The sequence below is a fragment of the Theropithecus gelada genome, chromosome 17 (assembly GCF_003255815.1).
Source record: "Theropithecus gelada isolate Dixy chromosome 17, Tgel_1.0, whole genome shotgun sequence".
NCBI classification, from domain to species: domain Eukaryota; kingdom Metazoa; phylum Chordata; class Mammalia; order Primates; family Cercopithecidae; genus Theropithecus; species Theropithecus gelada.
Window position 1 is genome coordinate 70,550,887 of NC_037685.1, and position 18,498 is coordinate 70,569,384.

The following is an 18,498-nucleotide window of genomic DNA, read 5'->3' on the forward strand; positions in this document are numbered from 1 at the left end:
GTCATTAATGTGTACTAGACTTTGTGCTGAGAAGTTTACACTTATTACTTCAATGAATCAACTATAAAATGTGAGGAATAACATTATTCTCATTTTACAGACAAACAAATGAAGGAGGAGAGAGGTTAAGTAATTCAAGTTAACACAGGTGGTAGGTGGTGGCCTAGCGTTGATATCTCTAATCCTGTGCAAGTAATGGGAAGTGAAGAATGCTGAATAAATGAAGGTGGGGGGCTTTGGTTCTCTGAGATGGAGAAATATCTGCAGACACCCAGGAAGGAAACAAGAAAGAAGGAGAAATGCTCATAGAAAATAAGGTAGCTTATAGGGAAGAGGAGCAAGTCAGAGGCCAATGATAAAGTGCTGCCAAGAGCTCCAGGCCAGGTGAGGGCTGCATAAAATTTCCAACCTTCGCTGTGCAGCACCTGAACCCCACCCAAATCTTAAAGCAAGTCACTCAGTTAATTACACAACACACCTTATCACGAGCTAGACCAAAAACAAATTCAATGGCGGTTTACGTTTTAGACATAAGTGAACTGCTGGCTCTAAATGTTTTTAGTTCAAAGGAGGAGGTGTGTGTGTGTGTGTGAGGGGGGTGGGGGGTGTATGTTTGTGCATTACCTAAATATATTTGAAAAATCTATGAGAGGCCCTTGGAATGGGCTTTTTCACACAGTTCCAACAGCTGAAGTTTGTTTTTGCTTGTTGTCTTGTAGCCCGGGGGGATCTGTAGGGCTGAATTTCTGAGTAAGAACTTGCAGCTATCAGAACTGCTAGGATCCAGGCAGCTGAGCACAAAATTTCTGGATGTGAAATTTTTAATTAAAAAAATGTTTTCCACTAAGGTGCATTCAAAGTCAGCCTGCTGAGTTTTAGGAGAAATTAAAAGTAAAGAATAGCGACCAAATTAATTTAAATGTCTCCTCTACCTCTTCTTTCATAATTGTGGGAAAGGTTTATAAAATATGTGAATAAAGAACACCTCATCACTTTTCAAATACATGTCAAATTTTAGGACAATAAATGAATGTAAATAAAATAGGTTGTCTCAGGATCGTGTATGATAAAAACAGGAAAAAGTACACGGTACGCTCTCATTACTTTGTGCCTTTGCTCTTGATGTTACAGTCTCTCTTCTCCGTTAATGAGATCTCTACGCAAAAACTTCACTCTTCCTTGTCAGACTAGGCAGACTGACTTTTCTCCTCCTGGTAGCTGCAAAAAACAGAGTAAAAGTCCCTGCCACAAGACAAACATAATTTTTTTCAGAATAAGAAATGATTACAGCAGGAAAGAAGGAGCCTAATCAAAGCGTTCCAGCAGGCCTGTCAGCACCTGCCCACCGGCAATGAAGATTCCAGCTCCTTGTGTCTCTGGGGCTCTGTTCGATTCGCTCAGGCACATTACATACATTAGTACTGTGGAGGACTCACACAGTCCACTTAGGTTACTACCCTATTTCACAGACAGGAGATGACTTATTGATTAATGTATTTTTACATCATTTAAACGTTTTCTCAATGTTCTTAAACTTGAACTTTTATTGCTACAATTATAATTTTTTTAATGTGTCAGTGACTCAAAAGTCCTTTATCGGCAGGGCACAGTGACTCTCGCCTGTAATCCCACCACTTTGGGAGGATGAGGCAGGCAGATCACCTGAGGTAAGGAGTTTAAGACCAGCCTGGCCAACATGGCAAAACCCCGTCTACACTAAAAATTCAAAAATTAGCCGGGTGTGGTGGCGCATGCCTGTAGTCCCAGCTGCTCAGGAGGCTGAGGCAGGAGAATTGCTTGAACCCAGGAGGCAGAGGCTGCAGTGAGCCAAGATCGCACCACTGTATTCTAGCCTGGGCAACGGAGCGAGACTCCATCTCAAAAAAAAAAAAAAAAGGAAAAGAAAAAAAATCCTTTATTAAGGTGTAAAAATAGTCATGAAAATAGAAACATTAGTTGTGTAACTTAGATGAACTTCATAATAAATAGTGAAGAGGTCTCCAATGCACATAAAGAGTTTGTCTCTGCACGTGTTAGGATAGTGAATTTACAAGTGAAGATTTTTCACAAGAATCCAATGAATGACAAATATTGGAAAATTGGATTTTATTGGATTGACCTGAATCCTTGATGTGTTTTTTTAAACAAACATGTCGTATTAGAGCATTACAATCATTGATGTTTTTGCATCATTTTTCAAACAAAGAACAGTTGCTTTTATGGTGAACCAACTGAGTTTCTCCAGAACTTTTCAGTGCAAAACTGATGCTTTTCTTGCTACAAGTGGCATGCTCTGATTAGGGCACTAGCTTTGAAACTGAACATCCTGTGTGTATATCTGAGCTCTCTCCCCTACCAGTTTTGTGACTTTGAGTAAGTTACTTTGGATATAATGTATCTTTGCCCCATTTACCTTTTGTGTTCAGTGGTACTATTAAGTATCTGATCTTACAGAGTTTTTATGAGGGTAAAATGTATGTGAAGTGCTGAGATGAATGCCTGGGAAATACTAAACACTCAAGAAGTATGAACAATTCTTAAAGATAAAGAAGAGTCCAAATTCAGAGAAGCCAATCTTGGAGTCGCATTTTTGGGCATACACTGGTACAAATGATTTTTAAAAATTTATTTTCAGCACAATAGTTTATTGAATTCAAAGTAATATGAAAGGAGGAATGAAACAATTATTGAAAGATTTTTTTTAGTTGACAAAAATTATATATGATGTAAAGCATGTTTTGATATATGTGCACATTATGCAATGACAAAATCAAACTAATTTACGTATGCTTTACCTTGTGTACTTACCTATTTTGTAGTGAGAAAAAGAATTATTATCTTAGCAATTTTTCAGTATACAGCACATTGTTATTAACTATAGTCACATGTCATACAATAGAACTCTTGAACTTATTCCTTCTATGTAACTGAAATTTTGTATTCCTTGACCAACATCACCTTCAACCCCTGCCCTGCTAGGCACTGGTATTTACCATTCTACTCTCTGCTTCTGTGAGGTTGACTTTTTTAGATTCCACATATAAGTGAGATCATACAGTATTTGTCTGGCTTATTTTATATAGCATAATGTCCTCCATGTTCATCCATGTCATTGCAAATTACAGGATTTGCCCTGTTTTTAAGGCTGAATAGTATTTTACCACAGATAGATAGATAGATCATATATATATATATGGTGATATATATGTATGTGAGATATGTATATATATCTCAGCATATATATATCACATCTTCTTAATCAGGTCATCTGTTAATGAACACTGAGATTGATTCCAGATCTTGGCTATTGTAAATAGTGCTGCAGTGAACATGGAAGTGCAGATACTTCATCACACTGATTTCATTTCCTTTAAATAGATACCCAGAAGTAGAATTACTGGATCATAGCTCTATTTTTAATTTTTTGAGGAACTTCCATACTGTTTTCCATAGTGTCTGTACTAATTGACATTCTCACCAATAATGTACAAGGGTTCCCTTTTCTCCATATCCTCACCAACATTTTTTTATTTCTTGCTTTGATTATAGGCAGCCTAACAGGTATGAGATGATATCTCACTAATTTGCACTGCCCTGGCGATTAGTGATGTCAGTATTTTTTCATAAAGCTGTTGGCCGATTGTATGTCTTATTTTGAGAAATATCTGTTCAGATCCTTTGCCTGTTTTTTAATCAGGTAATTTGTTTTCTTGCTATTGAGTTGTGTTTCTTATATTTTACATGTTAATCTCTTACTAGATATATGGTTCATTTTCTTCCATTCTGTAGGTTGTCTCTTCACTTTGTTGGTTATCTCATTTGCTATGCATAAGTTCTTTAGCTTAATGTCATCCCATTTGTTTATTTTTACTTTTGTTGTCTGTGCTTTTGGGGTCATATTCCAAGAAATCTTTGCCTGGACCAGTATCAAGAAGATTTCCTCTATGTTTTTAAATGATAATAATCTTGGGCTCAGAGAAATAGCTTAATAAGATATTGGCAAAGGCTTTTTATTGAGTGGAGCCATGGAGGCTGCAAATTATAAACAGCATACCAGCAGGAAGGCAATGATGAATACACACACTGCTGGATGAAGCTGCATGTTGTATATGAATTTGTCTGATCTTTGTCCTAGGTTCCTGGGATGGAGCTCCTAAACACTTGGAATTTTCTGAGTAATAGGAGTACCTTTGCTATTCATAGTAGACCCCTTATGAGTTTATGCTAACAAGGCAACTCATAATGGGCGTTTAGATAGTTTCAGGATGGAGGCTAGCCATCCTGGAAGGGCCAACTATGCCATGAGAGGGTTGGGGCCTTGAGTAGCCATGTGATATCCAACCTACCTCCTGGGAAGGGCTGAAGGGCTAGAGATTAAGTTCAGTCACTTGACTAATGATTCAGTCAATCATGCCCATGTAATGAAACCCCAATAACATTTCATTTTAAACACTGAAGCTCAGTTGAGTTTGCCAATTGGTGAACACATTTATATGCTGGGAGGTTTATGTACCCTAATTCCACGGGAAGAGAACAGAGAAACCCCACATTCAGGACTATCCCAGATCTTGTCCTCTACGCCTCTTCTTTTGACCAGTCCTAAATTGTGTTCTTTATAATAAATTGTAATTGTAAGTATGGCATTTTCCTGAGTTCTGTGAGTTTTTCTAGCCAATTATCAAACTTGAGGGGGTTATGGGAACTCCCAAATTTGTAGCCAGTTGGTCAGAAGTGCAGGAGGCCTGAGGATTCCCAAACTTACAGCTAGCATCTGACATAAGCACAGTCTTGTTGGGGATCTGCCCTGAACCCATGCAGCCTGCAATAATTCTGGGTAGTTAGCATTAGAGGTGAACTGCAGTGTTGTGCTGTATGAGTCAGCACTAGGCACTTGTGCACTGTGTGGATGGAATTGATGGACTGGAGGATGCTTTGACCTATTTGGCACTGAAACCATGTTTTTGAAAAAAGAACTTTTTAAACTTAAGGATTATTTTATGGTGGTGTAGACTGAAAAACAATGTGCTGATTTCAGTACTGACAAAGCTTGAGCTAAGGGCTCTATAAGGAAGGGTCTCTGACACCATCATCCAGTGAGCACTCTACTCATGGGCAACAGTTAGCAGTCAACAAATGACTCCTCATCTTAATTCAGTGGTTATGGTGAGAGGAACAATTGTGATGCAGTCAAATTAAGCCAACAGAATACATTCATTTTCAGCTTATTCTGCAAATAAATTGGCAATATGTATCTGCTTTCCACTCTGAAGTTTTCTGACCATCAAGAAGATGCTCACCTCAGCTACTGAAGTTAAAGTTATTACAAAATCAGCTCACCCTGACACTTACAAGGCTGCTAAAAACCATTTCTGTGATTCAATGAAACTTGCTCATGTGTCATAGCTCAACAATAGAACATGAACCCTAGATAGCCTAAAGCTGTCACTTCAGAGGTGAAATTTCAAGATGTTACTGCTGAGGCTGTAATATCAGGATTTTATAAGAAAGTCAAAATATGATAGACTAATTGCTGAGAGTTTTCCTTTCTCCAAAGTTTGTGAAGTTCATCACTCAACCAGAGAATTAGTAGACTTCATGTTAGTCAGTTACATTTTAAAACCACCTCCACATGATGCAATAAAAATGGGAAAAAATTATTTTCCAGAGTAGAATGTAATAAAAGAGTACATTAGGAAACCATAAGCTGCTTTATCCCATGCTGAAACCCTCCTAATCCTACTGGCTTTACACCTGACGGAGCGCCAGAAGTCATGTTCAGTGAGAAATCTCCCCAGAAATTCTGAGCTCTTTCCTTCCCCTGAAATCTAGTCAACAGAGTCAGCAACCACTTGCATTCTTTTTTACTTAGAAGTTTCTAATTTAGCAAAAACACACACACACAAAAAAAAAGAATTTTGAAAGGAAACATAACAGACTGTGTGTGGTGGCTCATGCCTGTAATTCCAGCACTTTGGGAGGCTGAGGTGGGTGAATCATGAGGTCAGGAATTGGAGACCAGCCTGACCAACATGGTGAAACCCCATCTCTACTGAAAATACAAGAATTAGCCTGGCGTGGTGGCACCTGCCTGTAATCCCTGCTACTCAGGAGGCTGAGGCAGGAGAATCACTTAAACCCAGGAGGCGGAGGTTGCAGTGAACTGAGATCACACCACTATACTCCACCCTGAGGGACAGAGCAAGACTCCATTTCAGAAAAAAAAAAAAGAAACATACCAGATGCTGAGTCTGACTTACAGCTGATGTTATCACCATCAAGCTCAATATAATAACTTGGTAAGATGTTATCCATTTAACTGATATGGATTTATCATTTTAAAATCATTTAAAAATCATTTCCATTAACAATAACAATGGCATTTCTTTGACACTTTTGTAAAACTGACAGCCTGCTTGCTGAGTGGCAATTAACACAGCCCCAAATTTCAAAACTTTATAAATAGCCTAATAGGAGAAGGGACATGGGGAATGGCAATGTGAGGATCTAGGTGAATGCTTTTACCAGCAAAGCAAACATTTAACTGGTGAAAGAATAGAAAAACAAAACAAACAAAAAAACCACTTTACATCTCCAGATATTTTCACAGGAGTATGCAGCAAATGGAAAAAGATTGTCAGGTTTTACTAAATCTTGATGCAAACAGTGTGAGTCTCTGGCATTTGAGTGATGGCTGCTCCCATCACCCTACCCCAACTCCAGCTCCATGAGATGGAAGAACTACTCTAGGTGGGCACAGGCAAAAAGCTGGGGTCTCCTGCTCTCCTCAGTTTCTACTCTAGGACTATAATTTCACCCTGGAAGGGATAGGCCACTAACATCTCTCATTCTCCACAATCTCATATTGTGGAAGCACTGTTCTGAGCAGGCATGGCCAATGGAATTGGGGCTCCCTTCTCCCACCCAGCTCATGTTCACAGGATGAGAGCTCTGGTCCAGGTGAAGCAAGCTAAAAGCACTGTCTCTACTACAGCTTGCTCACAGGAGGTTCTGAGAGGTGACAACATGCTAGCGGCCCCCACTTTCAGCACCTCCTCAGCCTTGTAGTCCACTCTGGTGGCACTTCGAGGAGCCCTTCAGCCTACCGCTGCACTGTGGGAGCCCCTCTCTGGGCTGGCCGAGGCCGCAGCCAGCTCCCTTTGCTTACAGGGAGGTGTGGAGGGAGAGGTGTGGGCAGGATCCGGGGTTTCACCTGGTGCTCTCGGGCCAGCACGAGTTCTGGTGGGCATGGGCATAGGCTCCATGGGCCCCGCACTCCGAGTGGCGGCTGACACCACTGGCCCCAGGCAGTGAGGGGCTTAGCACCCACGCTGGCAGCTGCAGAGGGTGCACCAGGTCCCCCAGCAGTACCAGCCTGCCAGTGCTGCACTCCAATTCTCTCCAGGCCTCAGCTGTGTCCCCATGGGGCAGGGCTCAGGACCTGCAGCCTGCCATGCCCGAGCCTCCCCACTGCCGTGGGCTCCTGTGCGGCCTGAGCCTCCCCAACGAGCGCCACCCTCTCTGCCATGGCGCCCGGTCCCATCGACTGCCCAAGGGCTGAGGAGTGCGGGCACACAGCATGGGACTGGTGGGCAGCTCTGCCTGCAGCCCAGGTGTGGGATCCACTAGCTGAAGCCAGCTGGGCTCCTGGGTCTAGTGGGGACTTGGAGAACTTTTATGTCTAGCTAAGGGATTGTAAATACGCCAATCAGCACCCTGTGTCTAGCTCAGGGTTTGTAAATACACCAATCACTACTCTGCATCTAGCTAACCTAGTGGGGACTTGGAGAATTTTTCTGTCTAGCACTCTGTGTCTAGCTAGAGGATTGTAAATGCACCAATCAGCACTCTGCGTCTAGCTCAGGAATTGTAAATGCACCAACCAGTGCTCTATCAAAACAGTCCAATCAGCTCTCTGTAAAATGGACCAATCAGCAGATGTGGGTGGGGCCAGATAAGGGAATAAAAGCAGGCTGCGGGAGCCAGCCAGCAGTAACCCGCTTAGATACCCTTACATACTGTGGAAGCTTTATTGTTTCACTCTTTGCAATAAGTCTTGCTGCTGCTCACTCTTCGGGCCCATGCTGCCTTTAAGAGCTGTAACACTCACTGCCAAGGTCTGCAGCTTCACTCTTGAAGCCAGCAAGACCACAAACCCACCAGGAAGAACAAATGACTCCAGACGCGCCGCCTTTAAGAGTTGTAACACTCACTATGAAGGTCTGCAGCTTCATTCCTGATAGCGAGACCACAAACCCACCAGAAGGAAGAAGCTCCAGACACATCTGACCGTCTGAAGAAACAAACTCCGGACACACCATCTTTAAGAACTGTAACACTCACCGCGAGGGTCCGCGGCTTCATTCTTAAAGTCAGCGAGACCTAGAACCCACCAATTCTGAACACAGTTCCACACCAGTGAAACAGCCAAGAAAGTAAAAGGCAACCATCCACTCAGCCCTGGTTTAGAGTGTATGCCATTCGGGGAGAAGTGGGATATTATTCCTAGCTCTGGTATAATGGCTCTGAGGCCCTTCCAGGGGAAGGAACAGGTTGTGAGAATAGAGAACTCCACAGCTCTGCCTGAGACGAACAACCTTGGAACAGAGCAAGGAGAAGTTCATGCCTAAAGATATTGTCAAAAACAATGGCAGTAGTGGTGACAAATAATGAAGAGGGGGCTGGTAGTTCCAAAATACTAGTAGCAAAGAGCAAAAGGGCAGAACAGTCAAAAAATAACAAGGAGTGAAGAAGTCAGCCAAGAAGAGCCCTTCCATGATCAATGTTATCCTTGGGGGTCTAGAAGGCTGTGCACATGCTCTACACTACACCCTCTCAGGAACAATTGAAGCAGGATGAGGGGCAGCCCCAGAAGGGTTCCCAAGCCATGCACCAATCTACCTGCAAAGATTATTTTAGTCTTACTGGATCAAAGGGCTTAAGCACAACTTCTGATCAAATACTAGCTAAAAATAAGCTACCCTGACCCAGGGGTGTGTCCTAGAAGGCTTGGTTTAAAAATAAAACCATTATCATCCCTGGTGGACTGGAAGTATACCCACATATCCAACACCATGTCCTGTAAGGAGGAACTGGAGAGAATATCTCCAAGCTTGACAGCCCTCGATGGACATGGGCAAAATGGTAAACTCCCCAAAATGTGAGGGTAATTTCCAAGCCACACACATAATTTGTGAAAACAGGATGAGAATATAGCTGGATAAAAGCTTAATCATAATCTTCCACCAATATCTGATTTATGCAAACCCATATGGCACCCCCCAGGAAGCCAGGACAAAAGGTCCTGGAAAAAATATCTGAGCAAGACATTGGAGGCTACACACTGTGGGGGAAATTGACTCCACAGAATTAGTCCAGCCCCACCTGATAGGTAAATAATCAAACGAAAAGAAAAAAATACTAAGTTCTCAGAAATGGGTAGGGGAATAATATTCAAAGTGGCTATAATACTATGCTATCTAATATGCTCAATTTCTAACAAAAATTAGGAGACATGCAAAGAAACAGAAAAGTATAACCTATTCATGAGGGGCAAAAAAGGCAGGTAAAAATCATGGCCTTCAGAAGGAGCTGGTTTGGAATTAGCACATAAAGATTTCAAAGCAACTATTATCAAAATGTTCTAATAACTAAAAGCTATAACAATAATTCATCATATAGAGAATATTAATAGAGATAATATGATGCTTAATTTTATGTTTTACTTTCACTGGGCTGATACCCAGATGTCTGGCAAAACACTATTTCTGGGTATGGTCTTCTGGGAGAGATTAGCATTTGAATCTGTAAAGTGAGTAAAGATCATCCTCACCATATGATTGGGCATTATCCAATCCACTGAGGGCCTGAATAGAACAAGGAGCTAGAGAAAGGATAAATTTGTTCTCTCTGCTAGATTTGGGACATCCATCTTCTCCTGCTTTCAGATATGAGCTGGGCTCCTTGGTCTTTGGACCAGGACTGAGACTTATACCACCAGTCCGCTACCCAGTTCTCAGACCTCAGGTTTGGACTGGAACTACACCACAAGCTTTCCAAGGTCTTCAGCTTGCAAAAGGTAAATTGTGAGACTTCTCAGCCTCCATAATCATGTGTGCCAATCCCTCCTAATTAATCTTTTTATATACCTATACATATATCCTATTGGTTCTGTTTTTCTGGAGAACCTGGTCTAATGCAGGTAGTAATTACTTTTTTAAAAAGAACCACATGAAAAATCTACAGCTGAAAAATACAAAAATCAAAATGAAAAATTCACTTGAGGGGCTGAACAGTGTATGTAAGTTGACAGAAGAAAGAATCAGCAAACTTGAAGAAAGATCAGTAGAAATTATGCACTTCGAAGAGAGGGGAAAATTAAATAAAAATAAACAGGCTTACTGAAATGTGGGACATCATTACATGCATAAACATAAATATAGTGGAAGTACCCAAAGAGAAGAAAGAAGCAAAAGGGATCAGGAGTTAAGCAACCCGCCAGTTAAGCAATCCTGGCTGTGTTCATAAACATGCCTGCCATCAGGAGTTAAGTGGTAGATTTGGCCCTTGCACCACTCATAGCCTCATTGCCTCTGGGCCCACTTTCCCGCCATAATGACCCATTTCCGTTTCTCCATCAGAATTGACTATTCTTTGGTAGCATTCCTTTGCTCATCCTTCCCCTGTTTCCTGGAGTACCCTCTTTTATCATCCTGCTGAGATATATCTATCCATATTTTATTACTAAGAAAGAATTTGAGGAATATCCATTTCTTATGCCTGAGAAAGAAATTGCAAGTAATACCTACTGTACATGTTACCAACAGTAAGTTAACCAAAATCTGTACCAAACCTTTACAAGTCTAACAATTCTGCCCCCCAAATACATGACAACAACAAGAAAAATACTACACTAATGAACAGTTATGTACTTGACTGCCCCAAAGTTGGGTCCTAAAGATCTGAACACAAAGACTGAGGCAATTTGTTAAATATCATGGCTAAGCATTCAGTCTTGGGTTTCGGTTAACAACTTTTTTTCTTGTTCTGCCTAAAATCCTATTCTAAGATTCTAGAGGAGTCTATTTCTTTACTGGCTCTGTGTGTGTGTGTGTGTGTGTACATGATTATAATAAAGTCTGAGAAGTGCTCAATTCAGTTGCTGCTTTTTCATTAACAAAAACAAAGCTCAAGCGTCAGCAACTTTAGAGAGCACTTCCAAACTTTCCAAATAAAATGACCACTTCCTACTATGTTCCTCGCAGGACCCTGCACACACTTCTATAATTGTAGCTCTATGTATTAATATGTCTGTCTCCCCTTTAGACTGCTGCTTAAGGGCAAGGACCTTTTGCTTCTAGTGTAGCCTCTCACATACAGCACGTCTTTTCTCACTTACAAATCAAATGGAAGAAAGAAGGAAGAAAAGGAGAGAAGGAGGAGAAGAAAAAGGGAAGAAGGGAGAGAATGAAGGAGGAAGGGAAGAAGAGAAAAAAGGAATGAAAGAAAGGAAGAGAGAAGGAGGAAAGGAAGAAGGAGGGGAGAGAAGGAAGGAAAAAGGGAAGAAGAGAAAAAAGGAATGAAAGGAAGAGAAAAGGAGGAAAGGAAGAAGGAGGGAGAGAAGGAAGGAAATTGTATATAGCATGTTTCATAAAGCTATGTTGCTCCTGATACTTTTTTAAATAAGCATTTATAATTAACAACTGCGGTTTTCCTAAAAACATGACAGCCCCAATCATTAAAATACAACAATCTATTCAGTTGCTTAACTAGGTCAAAACAATGTTTTCTTATGTCCTGTATCTTCCCAAACAGTCCAACCATTTTCTTTACTAACTGAATCACTCAAAACCATTTGCCAGAGGCAGGAAAACGAAATCAAGTGCCTGGAAATGTCTGCTTCAGCAACCTGACACTTTTAGCAAAAGCTCATGGGAGTGGCTCCTTGAGAGCCTAATCATGTCCCCAAGCAGCCCTCAGTGTCTGAGAATGACTACTGACAACTTGCAGAGGCGGAGAAGATGGGGCCCTAGAGAAATTTCTAAGATCCTGAGCTCGGGAAACAACAAGGAACTCATCCTAGACACCAGCTGTGGGGTCCTTTGCTTCATGCTAACTATTTCTTCTTCACATTTGTGAATACTTCAGGCAGTGTAACAACACTCGTAGCTTTTCATATGTACTATCTCTCAAAGTAATGAAAGGCTTAGTTCTCTAATGCCTGCACAGGGAATCATGTTCACATTAGTGTTCTTTCATTACTCCTCCTGTTGGCAGATCTCCTCCAGAGCCTGATTGGTCACACATAAGTCTGAAGGGTTCCATCCCCAACTGGGAGATGTAATTTAAAGTAAACACCATACCCAAAGTGATGAGTGTTGTGAGCTGTTATTGAAAATATCAGTCCACGGAATAGCTGTGCAGTGTCCTTCACTGGGTAATGATCTGACAAAATAGGTCTTCAGTGTGTGTGATAATACAATTAGAGACCACTTCATGGGCTTTAAAATGTTCTCCAAGGAAGCTTATTGCCAGAGAAGTCTAGAGAAGATGAAGAAGCAAATTTCCAATTCAGAGTCAGATGCAGGCTCTTCGCTTTATGTAAAGAAGATGGTTCTTGTAGACGTCTTAAGTCATAACAGAGCACTAGTCACTTCAAAATGTGAAAATATTAACAGTGAAGAAATAATACATTTATTGAAAACTCACTATTTGCCAGGTACTATGTTGTGAGTTTCCCATTAAGTACTCTTTTCACCTCCAGTTAAAGATGAAGAAACAAAGTTTTCATGATTTCAACGCTTGCCCAGCTAGTAAGTGGCAGGAGTGGGTCTCCAATCCAGCCTGTTTTACACTGACATATACTGTTATTGTTCTATGGCTTTAAAATCCAAGCATAGCTAGGGTTTAAAAGAAAACAACAATAAAAGAATGACTTAATCCAAAAAGGAACCAAAGAAGCAAAACCATGAAGCAGGAAAGGTCAAAGCAATCTTGTCCAGGACGCTGAGAGTGAGCAAGTGGGACTCCTGCCAGGTTGAAGATGAATGTTCTGGAGAAACTTGCATACCCTGCCTCATCTGATGTCACCTCCAGAACTGTGGAAGAAAAAACTCATTGGCAACAGCTGGCATATGCTTAGGAAGAAAGAACAAATGTCCCATATCAGACACTCAGAACTCTATATAATCATTTTGCCTTTGTGACTCAAACTGTTGTATTAAAATCAGAATTTTATTCTCATATTCATCTGGCTTAACTTTTGCCTCTAGAAAAATCAATTCTAGAGAGAATGAAGATTTCCAATAGCCCAGAGGGAATTACTAGACACCCTTCACTCCATCCACACAGTGCTAGTATCCAAATTAATCAAATCTATGTGTAACTATTCCCACCACCCATTCTGGTCTCTGAAGACTGGCTCGGAATTCTATTACATATTTTATTGCCACTCTTGCAAGAGTCAGCTATTTATAATTAAAAATTTTCTGTCATTCCTTTCTGTCACTGTTGGGTGTCAAAGCTGAGGGAAATACGGAAATATTGAAAAATGCTGACTCTTACTAACCTTAAACTGCCTATGCCCATCACTACACTTATGCATGCGTGGGTGCACACATATACTTGTGCACACACATGCATGCACACATGTGCACACACACGCACATACACACATGCAGGCACACACATATGCATGTGCACACATGCAGGCCAGGCACACACACATATGCGTGCATGCACACGCACATGCATGCACACAATACACACATACACACGGATGCGCACACATGTGCATGCACATACACATGTATACACATGCATATGCTGGCACACACATGTAGGCACACACGTGCAGGCACACACGCACACGCAGGCACACACAAGTAGGCACCCACACACATGCAGGCACACACATAGAGGCACAAACATGCATGCACACGCATATGCAGGCACACACGCATGCAGGCATACAGACACACGTGCAGGCACACATGCCTTTTCTCCCTGAAAATGCATCTGCTCAATGGTTTTTGGTCAAATTTTTGGAATTTTTCAATTTCTTATTCTTTTCAGTTCGCATCTAAGACTCCAAATTCAACTATGTTGTAAAAGACTCTTAGTAGCCTCCTCCCCATTTCTCTGGCACGTTCTGCTCTTCTGAGAAGTCTTAATCCTCCAAAGAAAATGAGGTCCTAGGGAGTCTGAGAGTTAGGAGATCTGAATTCTCTCCTGACAGCTTCCAAAATATAATTGATAAAGACCTATTTGTCTGGCAGCTCAATGCTATCCACTCCTGGTCACAAGTCACATTTCTTCTCCTCAGCCTTGATTTCTACCAAAAAGTCAAAAAATTTATTACGTTTCTAAATCCTAACTTCATACCAAAATATATGGGTCATATGTTTCAAACAGCAGCTCTGCTCAAGAATAGCCAAGTGAGCAAAATTTTGTTCTTTTCACTTGAAAGTAGATTTACAAGTGGATCTTTCTTTGGAAAGAGGGTGTGTTCCTAAGACAGGTTTCGAGTCAGAATATTGTAAATACATTTATATAGTAAATGTGTTAGAGAATGCCATTTTAATTATTACCCATCACTTATTTGTTAAAGAAATTCAGATTTTTTTCTAAAATAAAGAAGTAAGGAAGGCACATCTATGCTAGTAAATTGTACTGAAAAAACAATGTGGTCCACTGCTTGGAGGAACAAAAAGCTATCTGTTTTTCATTCCCTCACTTGTAACGGTATTCACTTCCACTGACAACTCAAGATGTCCCATTTCCTCAGCAGGAGATCCATGAACACCCTCCAACATCACTGATCTCTCCTGTGGAGAGGATGTCATAGGATGGAACTTTCCATGGTAGATAAAAAGAGTGATCCAGGTCTCCATGAACGAAGAGGATTAATATGTGTTTGGTCTATTTTCCTGATGGCTTTCTCTATCTTTTAATGTCTTAACTTATTTTTTTAAGTGCTGAATACTGGGCCCTATACCTTGTCTCCTGAATAATAATCTTTGTTAGGCCCAAGCGTCTGCTTTGTAAATAAACCATACAAGTTGGGAGAAAATATATGATCATTTTAATGCCTGAGAGATTATTGGCGATCTCTCAATGCATAAATTATCTCTTGTATTGCCTCCAAGACATTATAGAACAATACCATAAAAGAAGCCAGTCTTCGCAATATAAGCAAATAGACTTCTAATTTGTGTTTACCGGAGCAAAGCAGACAAATGGATTTTGCAGTTTGTAAGATTTCCCCATATGGAGTTAATTCTTGGCACAGTTTTCAGCCTAGTTTGCTGGGAACATTCCGTTGAGTCCCATTTTAAAGGTCTTCCTGTGGTCACCTTTGACCCCTGCTTTGCTTTCCTAAGAAGGGCCTGAGAAAAAGTGATGAGGGAACTCCTTCCAGACATGCTATGCAATTGTTTGTATTCATTCTTGTCCTTAATGTTGTTTTTTCCTTCTGAAAGACTGCTAAGAGCACTCGGATAAGGAGGATTTAAGATTTAAGTTTCACAGGACATCAGATGTATGTTTTCTCTGTGTATCTAGTTTGAGGAATTCATGTGTCATATCATTTTCCAGAGAATATCATTAAAAAGTCAACACCAACACCAATTGATATTCCCAGACATAACTACCAACAACCCCATGTTCCAACAGGACACACAACGTAAGCATGTGGCTGAAATTCCTCAGATACAATATAGCCATTACATTCACTCAGTCATGCAGTAAATATTTATTAAACACCCAGACAAAGGCAGTGCTAAGTGAGTAAGAGAGACATGAAACTTGTCCCTGTAATGACAACACTCAAGTGAGAAAACAGACAATTCAGTAATTAATTAATTGCAACTGTGTCATAGGTGGGTCTACCAGGAAGCTCACTTCCTCTGAACTGGGGAGAAGTCAGCAAAGTTTCCTTGAAGAATGGGCTTAAGCTGTGACCTCACTTACGCAGAGGATTGCATAGGCCAAGAGAGGCGAACAATGATGTTCTATGCAAGGGAGGACAGAAGTGCAAACGCTACAAGACCCAAGATGTCTTGGCAAGTTGAAGGAACAAAAAGGAGGATAGTAATGTAATCAGGCCCAACAGATAAGGAAGAGAGTGTCAAGAGACAGGGTGGTAAGACACAGACCAGCCAGAAAAAGAGAATTGAGAATCACTGAGGCAGAGGAATGAGATTTATGATTTTTAAAATTGATTATTTCTCTACTGTAAAACATGGGTTTAGAGAACAGAAAGCCAGGATGCAGGATGATGAATTAGGAGTCTGCAGATAAGGAATATATTCTCTTTAATGAAATTTTAAAATGTGATATATAAATGTACATGTATTTGTCTACACATACTCGTGTGTGTATATATATGTATATTCTACACATACCCACGTATGTGTGTGTATATATACGTATATATGTATATAATACACTATAAACATATGTATTTATAATATTCTACACATACCTACATATATATATATATACACGTGTGTATATATATGTATACATATGTAGGTATGTGTACTCAAAAATATGCCTTTTGAGTACAATTACATATAATATTATATATGTAATTACATACAAATATATGTGAATTCTTTTTAATCTCTACCCTGGAAGAGATTACTTAACATTTAATGTATTCTCATCAGACAAGTCAGTTACAACAAATGACTTCAAATATCACTGTTACATCTTCACCAGAGCATTTGTTAATTGGTGTAAGGAATGCTAGGCAGAACATTTCATTAGTGCAATGAGTAACATTTAAAATAAATGAATTGATGCTGGTTAATCATACAGCCACTACGTTTGCATGAACAGTGTTCTGAGAATCTGGCAAGCCCAGCCGCCTCTTAATTTAGGAGTGGTACCCTAGGCCTAGGACCACTTGGTTCCATGTCCCACCACTTCACAGAGAATTCTGATCCATAAGAAGGTGAGCTGCATCCCATTGCTAGACTATTGCAACTGCTCAGTGGAACTTCTCATACTGGGTACTTTGCAAAGTGCCTAAGGTACAAATAAATGGAACAGACTATATAACAGTTTCTGCACTTACTTGCAAATACCATGAGGTGGCATCTGGTCTAAGACTTGCTTTCATTGTAACATCCCATCTGGCAGCAAGCTTGTGGAGGAAGATACTAGAGTTCTCATCAATCTCCATATGTCTTAAGCTAGTAAGACTGTCAACATGAACCTGAAAATGAGATTGATTGGCTAAGTTGGCTCAGGTTAGTCGACAATAACTGGATTAAGATAGCAATGGTGGAGATGGAGGAAAGTGGATCTACTGAAGGGATGAATTTGATGTGGATGAGGGAGAGGACAGAAGCAAGAATGTCAGTTTTCTGACATAAGCAACTTGGTACATGGTGGTACAATATGCAGAGACAAGGAACACTAAAGGCAGAGCTGGTTTGGTAGGAAGATTACAAATTTGGTTTTGGACAGATTGGGTTTGATAGATTTGTAAGTTTGCTAAATGAATATATTACTCATATGTAGTTGGATACAAGAGGTCTGGGGTTGAAGTACTTGTGGGAGGCTTTAGTAAGCAGAGATAGCTAAAGTCATGGGAGGCCATGAGATGGTCTAGGTAGATAATGATGTAGAAGGAAGGGAAAAGGCCCTGAAGAATGCCAACATCTAGAGGGTGAATATCAGAGCAACATACATCAATAATGATTTTGGTGTTGTAACTCTAGCAAATATGTATTGTTTTACATACTTTTAAGAACTGATAGCAAAATTTATTTTCAGGTAAGTTGGCTTTATTTGGGAAATGCATTGATAAGCCAACTGAGATCGACTGCACTCAAGTAGGCTCAATGGCATACTTACACTAGGAAATAGCATCACAGAATGGCTATGCAGGAGATTAAGTTCCTTTGTTTTACTTTTTAAATATGAAAAGAGGGCAGAGGAGGCAGCCTGATGGAGAGATGCTAGGCTGGTGGGGTTACTAAAACATCACAATGGAAGGGCAACTGAAGGAAGGTTGCCTACTGTTCCATTTACAGTTGTTCATGATGCTGCATCGTAACTGAGTTTTTCATTTCTTTGTTTTGTTTTGTTTGAAACCAGAGAAGAAGCTTATCATGAGTGACGTAAGTCAGAGATAACCAGGTCCATGCATGTTTGTGTTTTTCCACAGTGTCAGACTTTTATTGATGCTATTTCAATCATGAAAGCCATGCACTCTGCAGAGTTCCCAAGGAGGCAATTCTCCTTAGTACTTCCTGTTCACTATGTAATCAGAGCCATAGGCACACAAGCTCAAGCCATCTCACAGGTCAGTCAATATTGCAAACCATACATAATAGTATACTTCATCAATACATAAATGATATAGATTGAACATTCCACAACAAACAAAGTAACATTTAACATTAAGAGAAAGGGGATAGAAAACAAACTAGTCCAGGGAGAATGATGTGGACAAAAAGAATATCCTGATCTGGGCCTAAAGGTCCCTTG